This window comes from Cupressus sempervirens, chromosome 9 (assembly GCF_028749045.1).
Source record: "Cupressus sempervirens isolate cs-2001-9-10 chromosome 9, ASM2874904v1, whole genome shotgun sequence".
Classification (NCBI taxonomy): Eukaryota; Viridiplantae; Streptophyta; class Pinopsida; order Cupressales; family Cupressaceae; genus Cupressus; species Cupressus sempervirens.
The window spans coordinates 159,738,094-159,757,430 of NC_143126.1; positions in this window are offsets into that span (position 1 = coordinate 159,738,094).

Genomic DNA, 19,337 nt, shown 5'->3' on the forward strand with positions numbered 1-19,337 from the left:
CACTTTCCATGACTTCTTGCTTAATTCTGCTGATGATAAATACAGTATCCCATGCTGGCCGCAACATGTGATAGCCTCTGGTCAACCAGATGCTCTACCCAAATTAAGATGCTTAATTATGCCAACCTCTGTATCCAAAAAGCTTTGCTTGTCCAACAAAACCAAATGCAAAAGCTCATCCAAATGGAACTTGTTGCTCAGCAAGCTTCTGCCACTACAAATGCTAATTTCCATGTAGTCATTGCTTCCTTGCAATCCCTAGAGTCTCGCCTCTCATAGCAATTTGCTACTCAAATGCAGTCTGATATTTCCAGTTTGCGTTCCAATTATCAGAGTTTTTGCACTTCTAGCCCCTTCTGAACTTGATTAATTTTTTTGAAAATATCAGCTTTAGCCTGGTAAAGGAAGCCGAGGTGCTGAGAAAGCCATTCTTTTTTGGAAGCCTTGGCAAAGGCTTTTTGTCCTTGTGGGTTATGGGTATAACCATGTGGAGTGGACACATTACCAGGTGCATCTTCATCATAGAGAGGCAAGACTGCTTCTTGCTCTTGTAGGAGAATTCTATTCCTTTGATCTTTAAGAGATGCTAATTCCTTTTTGATTTGCTCAAATTGATAGGGTGTGAGAAAATCTTATTTTCTCTTGAGCAATTGATTACTCCTTGCTTGAATTCTTTCAAGTTCTTGTTTCAGAGTAAGCTTCAACCAATTTGGATTGATCTGTGTTAGAGATCGGCGGCGATTTAGAATTTGGTCGGAGCAATACATATTGCAGTAGAAAGAAACTTCTAATTGCTCATCTTCACTGGGTGAGAAGAAGTGATCAAATTCTTCATCAGAGGCATGCTCCTGCTCAGATATCCTTAAATGCATAACTTGCATTATCTCTTCATCACTATCTGAGGAACAGTCTTCAATACAAAGATCATCTAAATCAGATCCATTAGAAACAATTGTGACTAGTTCATCTAACATGTTCACTGATTGCAAGGCACGAACTCTTTTTCCTTTCTTTTGGCGATCAGGGTATTTATTGGCATAGTGAGATCCTTTGCAGATGTAGCATATAGGCTTGAAATCCTTTTTCTTAACCTTTTCCTTTCTTCTTAGAAACACTTTGCATTTCTTACCTTTTCTATATCTAGGAAAAGATTTATCATAATCTTTATTTGATCTGTAGGATTTATATGACTTATGTCTTTTCTTGTGCTTCTCACATCCATAGGATGTCGACTGACAATGACAGAGGCCTGATTTCAGGTATGGCAAAACTTCTTTCTTTTTCTTTTTGTTTTGCTTTTCACTGCATAAGTCACTATTTATTTCTTTTATGAACTGATATAGTTGAGGAAATGTAACATCATTGATAGACATTTTGGGTGTGTTCATAATGCTAAAGAGAATCTTTTCTCTATAGTAAGATTGAAGTTGCAAAGAAAATCCATCAAGAAAAGTATTGTACATTCAGACATTATTGTTAGTCTGGCCTGGTCTATAGAAGTTAGTGTATTGGTCACTGCAGTATTCATCTAACTTACTTATATCACAAATTTTGTTTTTCTTGAATTTTTGTAAGGCTGCAGGTTGTTCATTGTCATGTTGTCCGACGAACATTCTATACAATGCACTGCTTACTGTGGTTACACCGGCTTGAATCTGATCATCTTTATAGTCTTTTGGTAGACTATCCCAAGCACTACGTGAAATGCCAGTCAAGGCATTCAATCCTTTCCTAATTGCTTGACTTGATGTCATATGGGCTGCATAGATGGCATTGTCCATCCATGTTCTTAGTGCATCTAGAGTGGCCTTATTTTTCACTGGATCATATTTATCCAAATTAATGTACAGAGGTACATTCTCATTGAAAGCGTAGAGCTGGTCATATGGATCTTGCAATACCATATTGACTTGTTTCCATGTACCGGTCTTAGGATCAAACTCTTGAGGTTTAGGAGGGGGTACATGTATGACTAAGGCTTTACCAGTATGAAGTGAGCGTAGACGCTGATGATCAGCCTGTGAGCTTGGAAAGTTGCTAGAGGGACAAGCAGGGGCTGAGCTAGTTTGTGGTAAAGAACTTAGCTTATCAGATATTACATTCTCAACTTGATCTTTTACGAACGTCAGGGTTTGATGGACACTTTGAGCATCTGCTAGCTGCTGGGAGCGAACCTGAGTGGTAGTTTGTTCTATAGTTGAGATCTTTTTAGCTATAGTTTGTGTGGTGGTTGTCAAGGTCTGGGCTATTCTAGAGATCTAATGAGTAGTGGCAGATAAGGAAGACAGGCGATTAATACTATCGGCCCACCACGCTTCGCTAGAAGTGCAAAAACTCTGATAATTAGAATGCAAACTGGAAATATCAGACTGCATTTGAGTAGCAAACTGCTGAGAGAGGCGAGACTCCAGGGATTGCAAGGATGCAATGATAGTATGGAAATTAGCATTTGTACTGGTAGAAGCTTGCTGAGTGGAAAGTTCCATTTGGACGAACTTTTGCATTTGGTTTTGCTGGACAAGAAAAGCTTTTTGGATACAGAGGTTGGCATAATTAAGCATCTTAATTTGGGTAGGAGCATCTTGTAATAAAGTTTTCAGTGCGTGTTTATCCCATATTACTATTCACCTCCTTTTCCTTAATGGAGGTCCTATTTGGGATTCCTTCTACCAAAAGTGCTTTACACGCATCCACCTCCTATGGTCGGACTTGAATCATTTGTAAACTGAAACATAGTCTCTCCATCTATATAAGGATGAGTGTTCTTCAGCATTAGGCAAAGCTAGTGAAGTAGCAATAAGAGTCAGTCAGTAGAGTCTGAAATCGCAGAGTAGATTTTCGTCTGAAGTAGTTCAGTTTGTAGAATCTTTCTCAGTCTGTCAAGACATCAGTTGGCATAGAGAGTATGCTCTTTTCTCATTAAGAGAAAATCAGAAATCAGACTGTCAGTGCATGATGCATATGTGAATTGTATTTCCACTGTATTGCATAAATAAGAAAATGCTCATTTGATTCACATTCACAAACCTTCACCAAGTGTTGTGCCTTATGAACCATTCATTAGAAAGCCCTTTAAGCTCATCATTGATAAGTAGGAGATAATTTCCATAGCTAGTCAAATTGTGATATGAATATCAGGATTTAACTGTGTGATTTTGAGTCAAACTCGATGACCCATTTTTCATGAGTAGTGATTCAACATGAATCCATCTCTCATGAGAATAAATGGAACACTTAGCACTCATTGGATCTAGGTGATGCTCACAGGGGTGAAGCACTGGGACTTCTCGGGAGGTCACCCATCCCAGTACTACTCTAGCCTGAGCATGCTTAACTATGAAGTTTCCTCCATAGTTAAACCCAAAGCTTGCAACCCCATTTGCAAAACCTTCACCAAGTGTTGTGCCTTATGAACCATTCATTAGAAAGCCCCTTAAGCTCATCATTGATAAGTAGGAGATAATTTTCACAACTAGTCAAATTGTGATATGAATATCAGGATTTAACTGTGTGATTTTGAGTCAAACTCAATGACCCATGTTTCATGAGTAGTGATTCAACATGAATCCATCTCTCATGAGAATAAATGGAACACTTAGCACTCATTGGATCTAGGTGATGCTCACAGGGGTGAAGCACCAGGACTTCCTGGGAGGTCACCCATCCCAGTACTACTCCAGCCTGAGCGCGCTTAACTACAAAGTTTCCTCCATATTTAAACCCAAAGTTTGCAACCCCATTTGCAAAACCTTCACCAAGTGTTGTGCCTTATGAACCATTCATTAGAAAGCCCCTTAAGCTCATCATTGATAAGTAGGAGATAATTTCCATAGCTAGTCAAATTGTGATATGAATATCAGGATTTAACCGTGTGATTTTGAGTCAAACTCGATGACCCATGTTTCATGAGTAGTGATTCAACATGAATCCATCTCTCATGATAAATGGAACACTTAGCACTCATTGGATCTAGGTGATGCTCACAAGGGTGAAGCACTGGGACTTCTCAGGAGGTCACCCATCCCAGTACTACTCCAGCCTGAGCGCGCTTAACTACGGAGTTTCCTCCATAGTTAAACCCAAAGCTTGCAACCCCATTTGCAAAACCTTCACCAAGTGTTGTGCCTTATGAACCATTCATTAGAAAGCCCCTTAAGCTCATCATTGATAAGTAGGAGATAATTTCCACAGCTAGTCAAATTGTGATATGAATATCATGATTTAACCGTGTGATTTTGAGTCAAACTCGATGACCCATGTTTCATGAGTAGTGATTCAACATGAATCCATCTCTCATGAGAATAAATGGAACACTTAGCACTCATTGGATCTAGGTGATGCTCACAGGGGTGAAGCACCGGGACTTCCCGGGAGGTCACCCATCCCAGTACTACTCCAGCCTGAGCGCGCTTAACTATGGAGTTTCCTCCATAGTTAAACCCAAAGCTTGCAACCCCATTTGCAAAACCTTCACCAAGTGTTGTGCCTTATGAACCATTCATTAGAAAGCCCCTTAAGCTCATCATTGATAAGTAGGAGATAATTTCCACAGCTAGTAAAATTGTGATATGAATATCAGAGTTTAACTGTGTGATTTTGAGTCAAACTCAATGACCCATGTTTGATGAGTAGTGATTCAACATGAATCCATCTCTCATGAGAATAAATGGAACACTTAGCACTCATTGGATCTAGGTGATGCTCATAGGGGTGAAGCACCGGGACTTCCCGGGAGGTCACCCATCCCAGTACTACTCCAACCTGAGCGCACTTACCTATGGAGTTTACTCCATAGTTAAACCCAAAGCTTGCAACCCCATTTGCAAAACCTTCACCAAGTGTTGCAATCCCATAGGCAAATAATTGTTAGAGTTAGGACAAATATTTGTTAATTAATTGACTCCTTTTAGAAGCCACTAGTAATCTATTGGTTAAGTTGTTTTAATCAAGAAGCAACTAGAAACTTCTTGGTTGAGTTGTCTTGATCAAGAAGCAACTAGAAACCTCTTGGTTAAGTAGTATAAAAAGGGGTCAAGGGAGGCATTTGGAGAACAGAACAAAATAGAGAACAAGAAAAAGTTGTAGAAGCATTTGCAGTGTTAGCAAACAATCTTGTAGTGAGTGAGAGCGTTGGAGATAGTAGTGGAGAATATCAGGAAGAGAAATTAGAAGGTTGTCTGAATTTTGCCAGTGAGAGGCAAGGAATTTTGTAAATAATATATTTTTCATCTGCAGGAGTTTTTTAGGACAATTTGTCCGAAAATATTGTGTTCATTATGCTGTGAATTTTTTTCTTTTATATTTTATTGGTAAAGTTGTAATTGTGTTATTTTTGATATTAGTTGGGAATTTATTTTCTGCAGTTTAATGATCAATAGTGTTAATTTTCACAGACAGTCTCACTGATTCTAGTGACATTGTTGTGCTCAGTTCCGTTGTTAAGGAGTTCTTGATCCTAGTCAACTCCCCTACTTTAATCAATTTATCTAAGTGAGGTCCATATTTATTTAATTTAAATGTCGCGGCCTAGGCCTATAGCTCTCTTTGAGCCTAGAAATCACATCTTCTACCATTTGCCAAACTAATCAAAAATATCCTTAAAATGCATATAACTAGCATGGAATTTCACAAACGCACAGCTCCGAGTTAAGGCGAAAGATTAATCAATTACTAAGGAATTTTAGACATTTTGATTTTAAACTGGATATCGATCAAGATTTGACTGTAGTTTACTGCAGTTATTTCTAGATTAGATTATGAATTTTGTCGTTGAAGCATTTGTTGTCTTTCTGATTGCATTCATTTTATACCTGTTATGGCATATTTTTGTGTTGTTTCTCTTAATTCAACGTATTTTTGAAGACTGACAATGCAATAGCTCCGTCTTGGGCTGAAATTATTGTAGAAGAGATAATAGATAGTGTTCTAAAATACATGGCACGTGAAGCAATCAAGTAAGTGAGGAACTGCTGCATGAAGGTAGGTAATTCAGATTATGAATACTGATCAAAGCATTCTAGATCTTTTATTAATTTGCTCTCTTCCCTTGTTTACTTTTAAGTCAATTATACTTCATTGATTGCATTTTATTATTTTAAATAAAAAATTATATTTTCTTTAAAAATGTATTAGTGTGGTTTGGTGTATTTTCATATTCAAATAAAATAGATTTTTTTTATTGTCAATTTTATTTATCTATAAACTTATAAAATAAATGACATTTCCATAAATTACATCATTATTATTCACTTGTTATAAATTTAGAAATATATGTTTGATATTTAATTCATACAAAAAAGTTTTCCCCCATTTCTTTTCATATTGCAAATGGTTCAAAACGATTATGATACTTCATAATCATTTCTTAAAAAATTATTGTAAAAAAAGTGCCAAAATAACATTTATCTTTTATAAAGCTTGAAAACATATTTCCATCTATAACATATTTTATGAAACTTTCTTTAAACTAGTAATTACATGGTTATGCTCATGCAATAGTGAGTCGATAGGACCATATTATTATTGTATTAAATTATAACAATAGAATTTGGCAAGAATATATATTGTATTAAATTATAAAATATAATGTATCAAGAGTGTTTGTGCAAGAGAAAATGAGAATAGCTTATGTATGTGAGAGGAAATGACAAGAACTCTACTCTTCACTGCTTTACTTGATCATTATACTTTTAAGTACCTAATTCAAATTATTTCATTGTTCTTACAAGTTATATTTCAAAATGTACATTTTATTGTTTTTGATATAAAAGTAGCAAAAGCAAGGGGGATGGCCTTTTACAATAGTGGTAAAACTACCAGTAGAAAACTAGTAGACAACCAAACAAACTCCTTAATGATTTACATAAAAAATAGAAGTTGCATCATAACAGTTAATAAAAGTACTAAGGTTCATGCATATATTAGCAAAAGTACTAACAAAATTTAACAAATTAGCAAAAGGCATATGGTGATGTAACCCAAACCTTTCAAAACAATAACTTAGAAAAATTACACAACTCAGAGTTTCAAAATGTCAGATTCTTCATTAAACTTTTCCAACTCTACTCTACCTTACAATGAAAGAAAAAATTGACTACTTATAACAATTTTGAAAATTACCTTATTTGGTAGATTTTTGAGAAAAACATATTTTTCCATTTTTGATAATTTTCAAAACCCATCCTACAAATCCTTTTTTTTCTCAAGAAAAGCCCCCAACTAATCTATGAAATCAAGAATAAGATTTCAAATTTATTACAAAAACAACTTTATAAAAAAATTGGAAAAAAATACAAAAATTCAATTTTGGAGGCCAAGATGATATTTTAGGTTCACAAAAAAAATGTTGAAACGATGACCAATTGAGCTAAGCTCATTGGCAATCCAAATAACTTCTCATGCAACTACCTATAAAATTTCAGCCAAAACCCACCTTCAAGTCAAAAGTTATGACCCCCAGAAGTAAATCTTGACCAAAACCCACATCTAAGTCAACAACCTTGATCCTCAAATGCTCCTACATCATATGGGTGGCCAGTGCATCATACCAGCCCCATCCCATACCCAAGTTCAATAGAAAAAGAAAAACTAGATGCACAACTCAACAAAAAGAAACAACCAGCAAAGAACCCACAAAAAAACCTCAAGTATAGGAACAAAGGACCACTAACTAGCAACCTTCTTCTTGCTTTTCTTGGCTAAAATAACTTTGGCTCAATCCTTCACAAGGAAGTTATAAAGTAGTTTTGCATCTTCATTCCCAAGGCCCTCTTCCTCCTTCTCTTAAACCAAAAGTTGGAGGGTGGCCACAGCCACATGGGTCACCTCTAGAGTGAACTTAGAGAATAAGGTGAAGCCTTCCTCTAGCGCATTACACTGATCATTCAGTTCTTAGAAGTCTTTATGAGTAATAGCCACCTCCTCCACATCACTTAAATTTATTGTCTTGGTGCAATTCACTGATGACTTCCTCTTATCCTACACATCCAAAATGTTATTGGGATCCCTTAAGATTTCCATAACATCATTCCTTATGGGGGAAGAAATGGTATTGGGGGAAGCTTTATCAAATTTGGAGTCTTCTTAATTAGTAGTGGATAATAGGATGAAAGTGGTAGAAATGTGAGTGGGGTCTTGGGACAAGTCCCTGGTATAGGGTTTTTTGCCTCAAAATCTCAGGTTCCATCAACAATGTCATCCCACTTCTCCTCTTCTTTATTTTCAGTATCATCCTTCAATTCCTCCTTACCATCCCTTAAAATCTTAGCACTCTCCTCTAAATTAGTATCTTCCTCCACATCCTCTTACAAGCATCTAGCCATTTGTTTGAATCTACCCTTGGTCTTGGCCAGCCTTCCTAATCTTCTTTTGTTCCCATGAATCTCTTCATCTGAGTCCCCAATCTCCATCTCCACCCTCTTTTCAGTTTTGGTTTTTTTATTGGCAACCAGCTCTAGAACCTAGGGTTTGTTCTTTCTGCTCTTGATCATGGTTTGTTCTTCCTATAGACAAAGGGGGTTAATAGTGGGGAGGGAATTATCAATAGCAATCACTCTGGGGGGCATAAGACAAGGTGGAACTAGAATAAATGAAACATGAGCCCTTGGTATAAAATAGTAAAATTAGCCCCTTTCTTTTTTTCCTAACATCCATAACTATCTCTTCTAGGACATGCATTAGAAAAAAAAGGAATGCAAACTAACTCCCTATTACAAAAGTGATTAAGCAAAAAGAAAATGGTAGAAATAGTACACACCATATCTACCTTCCAAGGTGAGGTATTCTATTATGACTAGGCACACATCATCCCAAGGCTTCGATAACTTATCCCTCCAAAATCTGCCATGGTACTAGTCTGAAGCTTTGTTCACTCTAAAAAAACTAGACAAGCTAGCTTTGTCCATCACCTTTGTGATCTTTTGTCACTTCCTATCAATTATTTCAAGGCCTATCACCATAGCTATGGACTCCTTGTTCACCTGAAAAGTGATACCATTGATAGTGACTCTCATGTCTTTCTAGCTATTGATGAATTGTGGAGAACAATTATCATTGTAACTAGCTATGGCCTGCATGTAATGGACAAACCCACCTTCCTTTAGCATTATCCAAGTTGCTTACCTTTTGGAGAAATCCTCCATCTTTGTGGGTTCTAGTCTATTGAGGTCCCCACCCATGGAATTCCACTCCTTAGTGATATCACTTTTAAGAAGCTTGGTAATTTTCATTTGCAAGAACAACACCACCTAGATTTTCATAGAACCGGGGCTAAAAATAATGTGTCTGACGGTTAAAGTAACTTCTTCTTTACACTTCATGAGGATGCAATATCCAAAATCTTCATGTAGTCTTAAAACATCATTATGGGGAGTGAAAAGGACCTAAGTGAAATCCCTTAATGATTTGATAGTAATAATAATGATAACTTTTTTTGTAATCAACCAATAGCAAAAAAAAAAATTTGGCTCTTAAAAAGTTAGGGTTATCAATGCCTTTCCTTTTTTCATGCCCTTGCGTGATGAAATCAACATAATTGAACCTTGCAAAATATCTTGTCAAATTTAAGGCAGTCTTAACCATCATAGTAATAAAACTAGAAAGGCCGCCAAAATTGCCAGTTCTCCAAATTTGGATATTCATCAATCATATTTTGGAGTCTTTTCCCTACTAATGAAGGAATTAATGTAGTTCAATAACATTTCAGTGCTCATCCAACTTTTTAGGCTACTCGAATCAAATCCCAAGACTTCCATATCATCTTCCAATGCATTGCCTTCCCTATAGGTGTATTGTAACTCAAGTGATCAAGGGTCATAAGGAATCACCAAATGTACCCCAAAATGCTATGTATAGTCTAGCCTAGTTGGGCCCACCCGTAGACAAAGTCAATGCTGAACTTAGAATCACCTTCTATGCTTAACTTCTTAAACCTCATCTCCACAACAAATTTGAGACCCCACAGTAAGGTAGTGGCCTCAGCCACATTATTGGTTCCTAACAACACTTCTCCCATAATGTTTCACAACACACCACCAACTACCATCAAACCATCTCTTGCTACACCATCAAAGTTGAGCTTGGCAGTAGACATGGTGGGAGGGATCCAACAGGTTTTTTTTCTTGCTAAAATTTTTGAGTTGTCAAAGAGCTGGAAGTTAAGGAGAATATTCCAATTTCTAGCAATCTCCCCATCCTTCATGCTTGGGGGTTCTTGTGGTGCTTTAAACTAAGCCACCATAACATTCTCTACACCAAGCTTCCTCAATATCTCCCCCACAACCTTTTCCCCCCTTTCTTCCTACCTAAAGATCCTATTATTCCTCTCCTTCTAGACACCACAACAAACATGTGAGGTAGGGGTTTCTGTGGTGCTTTAAACTTAACCACCATAACATTCTCTTGTTAGATTGTGGTGACTGATCAGGAAAGTACTGTACATACTTCATAAATAGTGGGGTTCGGGGCATCGGCCCAAATTTTTTTTTTTTTGGAAGTAGCCGACATGGTAGTCGACATATTATGGCCGACATATGGCCGACATGTTATAACCCTAAAGCGGTTTAATACTTGTATAAAAAGGGCTTAGGGTTGGGTATTTTTCGTGTGTGGTGATACGAAATTGGTTCTTGCGGTGGTATTGAGTTGTAAGGGATTACGGATTGTAATCAGGTTGTAATCACTGGATTGTAATAAGATTGAACTTGCTATTTGGTGGACGTAGCCCAGGGATTGGGTGAACCACGTTAAATCTTGGTGCCTTGTGTTTATTTCTGTGTGTTCTATTATTTTTTGTTATTGGTTATATTTGCATGTAGTTTATCCTAACAAGTGGTATCAGAGCAAGGTTGTCTTTTAGTTATCCTCTGTAGGAAAGTCTCACGATTAAGTGGGAGTCTCACAAGTTGAGTGGGAGCAATGGTAGATGAGGGTAAGTTGAGGGTTGACAGGTTTAATGGGCAGAACTTCCAGTTATGGAAGATGCAAATGGAAGACTATTTATATCAGAAGGATTTATGGAAGCCGTTGGAAGGAAAAGCCAAGAATCAGGGAACTATGTCAGAGGCTGAATGGGATCTTTTGGATAGAAAGGCACTCGGAAGCATTCGGTTATGCTTGGCACCATCGGTGGCATTTAATATTACAAAAGCAAAGACGACAACAGATTTGATGAAAACCCTAGCGACACTGTATGAAAAGCCCTCCGCTTCAAATAAGGTATTTCTCATGAAGCGTTTATTTAATATGAAAATGGCAGAAGGTGGATCTATTGCAGATCATTTAAATGAGTTTAATACTATTACTAGTCAATTATCTTCTGTGGGTATCAATTTTGATGAAGAAATTAGGGCTCTCTTGATTTTGTGTTCTTTGCCTGAAAGCTGGAATGGCTTGGTAATGGCGGTGAGTAATTCTGTTCCTAGATCTAGTACCCTAAAATATGATGATGTGATCAGTGTTATTTTAAGTGAGGAAACTCGTAAAAAATCCTCAGGTGGATCTACATCAGGAAGTGCTTTAAATGCACAAAGCAGGGGCAGAACGACTGAAAGAGGAAGTAACTCTAGAAATCGTGGGAAATCAAGAGGAAAGTCAAAGGGGAGGAGGTCTCAATCGAGAGGACCAAATGATTGCTAGTACTATGGGAAACCAGGGCACAAAAAGAAAGATTGTTGGACTCGAAAGAAAAATGAAGGAGATAAATCAGATGGAGACAAAGAGGCAAATGTGGTAAGGAAAAAATCCGAAGAGGATGCTTTGCTTCTGTCTTTAGAGAGTGTTGATGATTCATGGGTTTTAGATTCTGGTGCTTCTTTTCATGCTACACCTCATAGAGGTTATTTCATTGATTATGTCCAAGGGGATTTTGGGCTTGTTTATTTGGGGGATAATGAACCCTGTTAGATTGTTGGAAATGGAAACATTAAGATTAAGTTGCAGAATGGGAATCATTGGCTACTACATGAGGTAAGACATGTTCCAAAGCTGAGTAGGAATTTAATTTCAGCAAGGCAACTCGGTGATGAGGGTTGTGTAGTTACTTTTAATGATAAAAATTGGAAGGTTTCAAAAGGTTCCCTTGTAGTAGCAAAAGGTGTGAAAGTAGGCACCTTATATCTTTGTATAGGTCATATTGTTCCTTCTACTTTGATTGTTTCAGAGAAAAATGAATATTCAGGAACAATTACTGCAGTTGAGCAGGGAGAACAAATAGCTGCTGTAGATTCTGATACAGCGTTGTGGCACAATAGACTTGGGCACATGAGTGAGAAAGGTATGAAAGTACTTCATTCAAGGAAAGTTTTACCAGGTCTAAAATGTGTGAATATGGATTTCTGTGAAAGTTGTGTGTATGGAAAACAAAAGAGAGTGAGTTTTGTAAAGATTGGGAAGGAAAACAAAAAGGAGAAATTAGAGCTTGTGCATACAGATGTATGGGGACCGGCTCAAGTATCTTCCCTTGGTGGCTCTCATTATTATGTTACATTTATTGATGATGCAACTAGAAAAGTATGGGTTTATTTCCTTAGACAGAAATCTGATGTATTTCAAACTTTTAAGAAATGGAAATGCTTGGTTGAAAATGAGACTGGTAAGAAATTAAAATGTCTCAGATCTGATAATGGTGGTGAGTATTGCAGTCATGAATTTGAAGATTATTGCTCCACTAATGGTATTCGTAGACAAAAAACTGTTCCAAGGACTCCATAGGAAAATGGAGTGGTTGAACGCATGAACAGGACTATAATGGAGCGCGCAAGGAGCATGAGGTTGCATGCTGGGTTGCCCTTACACATGTGGGCGGAGGCTGTCAATACTGCAGTATATTTGATTAATAGAGGACCCTCTACTCCTTTGGGCTGTGGTATTCCAGAGGAAGCATGGACTGGTAAGAAGGTGAGTTATTCTTTTCTCAAGACCTTCGGTTGTGAAGCTTTTGCTCATATAGACTCTGAAAATAGAACCAAGCTAGAAGCTAAATCAAAGAAATGTGTCTTTGTTGGATATGGCATTAATGAATTTGGCTATAGGCTTTGGGATTTTGAAAATCATAAAATTATAAGAAGTCGAGATGTCATATTCAATGAAAAAGTGTTGTACAAAGATCTGTTGCAGCAACATGAGAAGAAAGAAGATGATTATGTAGTGATGGATGATACTCCAAAAGCTGATGTTCCAGCCATTCCTCATAATGTGCAACAACTGCAACAACAAATACCACACACACCAGTGAATGTTAGACGGTCAACAAGGCCAATTAGACCTCCACAAAGGTTTTCTCCCTCTTTGTATTCTATTTTACTTACTGATGCTGGTGAACCTAAAAGTTATGATGAAGTTGTGCAGGTGGATACTAAGATTCAGTGGGAGTCTACAATGAAAGATGAAATGGACTCTTTGCTGAAAAATAAGACATGGGATTTGTGCAAGTTGCTTGCAGGTAAAAAGGCTTTATAGAATAAATGGGTTTACAGGTTGAAAGAAGAGGAAGGAGGTAAGAAAAGATTTAAGGCCAGGTTAGTTGTAAAAGGATTTGCACAGAAAAAGGGAATTGATTTCGATGAGATATTTTCTCCTATTGTTAAAATGACTTCTATTCGTACTGTTTTAAGTCTTGTGGCTACTAAAGATTTGCATTTAGAGCAGATGGATGTTAAAACAGCCTTTCTTCATGGTGATTTGGATGAAGAAATATATATGGCTCAGCCACAGGGTTTTGAGGTCAAAGGTAAGGAGAACTTAGTGTGCAAATTGAAGAAAAGTTTATATGGCTTGAAGCAAGCACCTCGGCAATGGTATCTGAAATTTGACAATTTTATGCATGAGCATGGATATAATAGGTGTCATTCAAATTACTGTGTTTATTTTAAGAGGTTGGATGATGATAGCTACATTATTTTATGTTTATATGTTGATGATATGCTTATAGCTGGGTCTAACATGGATCATATTAAGGGGCTGAAACGCCAATTAGCACATGCATTTGCTATGAAGGATTTGGGGGCAGAAAAACAAATCCTTGGTATGAAGATTTGTAGAGATAGGAAGAACAGAACATTGACGCTATCTCAAGCTGATTATGTTGAGAAGGTGTTGCAACGTTTCTCTATGGAGAATGCTAAAGCTGTCAGCACACCTTTACCTGGTCATTTGAAATTGACTAAGGAGATGTGTCCCAAGACACAGGAAGAGGAGGATAAGATGTCCAAGGTACCCTATGCTTCAACTGTAGGAAGTTTGATGTATGCTATGGTATGCACTAGGCCAGATATTGCACATGCAGTGGGAGTCGTTAGCAGGTATATGAGTCATCCAGGATTTGAGCATTGGAATGCTGTCAAGTGGATTCTCAGATATTTGAGAGGAACATCCAATAAGTGTTTACACTTTGGAGGCTCTACTACTGATTTACAGGGCTATGTTGACTCAGATTTGGCTGGGGATATTGATACCAGGCGGAGTACTACAGGTTATGTCTTTACTGTTGGTGGAGTAGCCGTGAGCTGGGTTTCTAGGCTACAGAAGATTAATGCTCTCTCCACTACAGAGGCAGAGTATGTTGCTGCTACAGAGGCAGCCAAAGAGATGATATGGCTTCAATTATTCTTGGAAGAATTGGGACATCCTCAGAAGGATAATTATTTGTTCACAAATAGTCAGAGTGCCATTCATCTTGCTAAGAATTCAGCTATGCATTCTAAGACCAAACACATACAGTTGCGGTACCATTTCATTCGGTCAGTTTTGGAGGATGGACAGTTAAAGCTAGAGAAGATACATACCAATGAAAATCTAGTAGATATGTTGACAAAGGTTGTAACAAGGGAGAAGCTGAACTCCTCTTCAGCTTCAGTTGGTCTTTTAGACTAAATGTGAATAAAAGAACAACAGAGTCCAGGGTGGTTTGATCCAGCGGGAGCCACATGCGGTAGTTGTATTGCTATAGGATCAGTCTGCAAGTGGGAGATTGTTGTTTAGTGTAGAGCCTGATCAGTCCCCAAGTGGCAGATTGTTAGATTGTGGTGACTGATCAGGAAAGTACTATACATACTTCATAAATAGTGGGGTTCGGGGCATCGGCCCGAAATTTTTTTTTTTTGGGAAGTAGCCGACATGGTAGCTGACATATTATGGCCGACATGTTATAACCCTAAAGCGGTTTAATACTTGTATAAAAAGGGCTTAGGGTTGGGTATTTTTCGTGTGTGGTGATACGAAATTGGTTCTTGCGGCGGTATTGAGCTGTAAGGGATTATAGATTGTAATCAGGTTGTAATCACTGGATTGTAATAAGATCGGACTTGCTGTTTGGTGGACGTAGCCCAGGGATTGGGTGAACCATGTTAAATCTTGGTGCCTTGTGTTCATTTCTGTGTGTTCTATTATTTTCTTTTATTGGTTATATTTGCATGTAGTTTTTATTTCTGTCCGTGGTTTATCCTAACATCTCTATAACAAGCTTCTTCAATATCTTCCCCACAATCTCTGCTCCCCTTTCTTCCTCCCTAAAGATCCTATTATTCCTCTCCTTCTAGAAACTCCAACAAACATGTTGGGGGAGGATATTCCAAAGAATTTTGAGTCAAGGGTGGTAGAAGGGGCGATTCTAGTTCTCCACAAATTGTTCCATTCCTTTTTTCATGACCAAAACCAATGAGAATTTGTTCCAAATGTAGGACCATACCTTTAAAGTATAGGGGCATTCAAGAAAGAGGTGCACAATGCTTTCCTCTTCCTCCTTGCAAAGATATCATTTGTTAGTAATCGATATGCCTCTCCTTCTTAGGTTGTCAATAGTTAAGATCTTACCATGGATGATCGTCCACCAGAAAAAATTAACTTTTGATAGTAATTTACTATTCCAAATCTTTCTCTAGCTGATAGGAGTTTGATCCTTATCAAATATAAGGAGGTAGGTAGATTTAATCAAGAATTGACCATTAGTCCTCTTATCCCAAACCACCTTATTAGGTTGAGTATGCAAGGGAAGTTTGTGGTAACTGATCATTTCCTCCAACTCTTTAACTAGAGGGTCATCCCTGTTGGGAATACCAATAGTGGATAAGTGATTCCATTTTCTTTGGGCATCAATATAGTTCACCACCTTCTCCCCCACCATTCTTTTTTAAAGGTTCCTAAAGACAGTTGAACCTTTTGTATATCAATGTTTCCCCCCCCAGCTAGTTGTTCTCCTAGAATCTTATTTTTTAACCATTTCCTACTAACCATCTCACCCCTTTCCTCAGAAGCGACCTAGTATCAAGGATGCTACTCCAAAACATAGAACCACTCAAGAGGTCATTATTGAGGAGATTATACCTAAATTGGGTGTTGGCAAGGTATTTAGCCCTCATGATTCTTCCCCGCCTAGTCTTCTTTTCCAACAATCTCTACCCCATTTTAGTGAGCAAGGCTTTATTCAGATCAATAATTCTTCTTATTCCTAAACCCCCCCATATCATTGGGTTTACAAATAGTCTCCCAATTAACACAGTTCAATTTGTTTCTCTCCTCCGTGCCTGACCATAGGAAGTTCCTTTGCAGTTTTTGAAATATTTCAACCATACTCTAATTAATCTTAAAGATGGAAAGAAAGTATATAGGTATTTCCTATAGAGCTACCATCGATAGTTGGAGTTTCCCCATATTGCTAAGGATTTTACCTTTCCACCCAACAAGCTTCTTTTGCATCTTTTCTAGAATAGTGTTCCAGAAAGTGGTGGAGACATCCTTTATCGTTAGAGGGAGACCAAGATAGGTGTTTGGGAGGTTCGTTGAGTGACATCCCTGTATATTTTTAACTTTAACCTCCAAGACCTCAGAAGTGTTAAAAAAATAGATCTTACTTTTGACCAAGTTTATTTGCTAACCTGAACAATCCTCATAGTTGGTAAGCAGATTCCTCCAAGCTCTAGCCTCCTAGATAGAGGACTTACCAAAAAGGAAAGTGTCATCCACAAATTGTTGTATTACCTCTAGAGAAAATGTGGTAGTAGGTTGATGCCTTTTAAATCTCCCAATGTAGCCAACTTGCAAATCAACCTGCCCAATACTTTTGCCACCATAATGAATAGGTAAGAGGATAAAGGGTCACCTTGTCTCAGGTCTTTGCCAACTTCAAAACTTCCCTAGGGTGTCCCATTGAGAAACATTGAATATTGAGTAGTTTCCACCATATTTCTTATGACATTCACAATGTCCTCTCTGAACCTCGCCTATTCCAACACACCATATACAAGGTCCAATTGACTCTATCATAGGTCTTTGAAATGTCTAATTTAAGGGTTATACCCAGTCTTCTACTTTTTTCCATGAAGTGAATGATTGCATGGGTGGTAATCACAATGTCTTGGATTTTTTGACCTGGGACAAACCCCTTCTATGGGTCCCCAATAACCTTTTCTAGAAAAGATTTTATCTATTGACCATCAACTTGGAGAAGACTTTTATATAAGGTATTACAAAGGTTGATCGATCTAAAATCCCTAATGGTTCTAGGTGTCTAGATCTTAAGCACGAGAATAATAAAGGTTTTATTGATCCTCCTTAGCATTTTCCCAGTTTTGATCATGTCCCTAATGGCCCAAACTAGTTCATTTTTAATCACTTCCCAGAAGTGCTAAAAGAAGGCCAGATGGGAGCCATCAAGGCCTGGTGCCTTGAAAGCCTTCATAGAAAAATAACTTTCTTCACCTCCTCTTCAAAGACTTTCTCCCTTAGTTCATCATTTTCCTCATTCCCCACTATAGTTGGGATGGTATTGAGCATACTTTGCCTAATCATATTGTTGTTCCTCTTGTCCTCCTTTCAGTAGGCATTCATGAAGAACTCAACTACATGTTTCCCCATATCCTCCTATTCCTTCTAGGCCCTTCCTCCTTCCTCTTCAAGGGAGGTAACGTTGTTTCATTTTTTGTATTTTGAAGTTGACCTATGGAAGAAGGAGGTATTCCTATCACCTTTAGAAAGCCATGAAATTAGGGATTTTTTCTTCTAGAAGACCTCCTCCTTTTTAATAGTTTCCTTCCACTTCCCTCTACAACGCTCCTCCTCTTGGGTGCTAGCATCCATGTCGTCTCTAGCTACCATGGCTACTTGTAACCTTTTAAGTTCCTCTTCAACTTCCCTTTTGATTTTAAACACATGCCCAAAACATCTATTTTCCCATTCCTTTACATTCCTCCTAAAATTATCTAGTTTCTAGGTAAGCTTGAACATTGCAATCCCATCCTTTCTAGGTAAGCTAACATGGAGGAATAGCCCTTTAGGAAGGAGATTGATGACCCCCAAAAATCCCCAGTTGTGGGAGGAGATACCACACACCAGATTCTAGAAGAAGGTGAGATTGGGATTACCACCATTCTTCCACCTTATTTTTGAAGTCTGGATGAGATTGCCACATGATTTCATACCTAAAAGGTTTAGGTCCACTTACAGACCATTCACCCAATTGAGAAAAATTAGAGAATGGTCAGAAATAGTTCTTGAAAGGTTAACTAGGGAGGAGGGGATGAGGTGTAGCTAGTCCCCTAAGACTAGGAGTCTATCTAATCTAACTTGGATAAAATCCTTTCCCTTCCTATTATTGGTCCAAGTAAAAGGGTTACCTTATAGTTCAACATCCATGAGGTCATAGGTATTAATAAAATTTAAGAGATCTTGCATGCTTTTCAAGAAGTCATTGTTCTCCCCCATCTTTTCTAAGGGATATAGGGGGAGTTAAAGTCTTTTTATCCTTCATATTTCCCAATACTCCTCCTACTCTCCCCAAGCTTCACATCTACTAGCCCTAGCATTTAGAGCATAAATTTTGACCAAGTTCCACAATATTTTGCCATTGTTGAGCTCTATAATCATGAAGTTCTTTTCCTTATAGACCTCCTTGCTAGTTAAGGCATTGGGATTCCATATAGTTGCTATACCCCTCGAGGCCCCTTCTACTTCTGAATGGAAGAAGGCAACTGAAGCCATAACTTATCAACAAGCTTAATAAAATTTTGGTCATATATCTTAGTTTCCTATATGAGAATACAATCTACCTTTTTAACTAGAATACATTGTCTGAGAGCATGCTATTTTTGGGAGTTATTCAACCCCCTAATATTCCAAGAAAGGAATTTCATTCCTTACCTTTCTTGATTGTCTTCAGTGTTAGCTATCTTTCACTAGCCACCTCCCTTGTTGCTTGCGTCATTTGTGTTGTTCTACTATTAGGGTGTCTCACAATATTTGTCACCTCCACATCTAGTTTCTTTCCACCCCTAGTTTTCTTCTTATAGAATTCCCAATCTCATGTAACACTTATTTGAGGGGAGGAAGGGCCAAGTGAGACATCATAT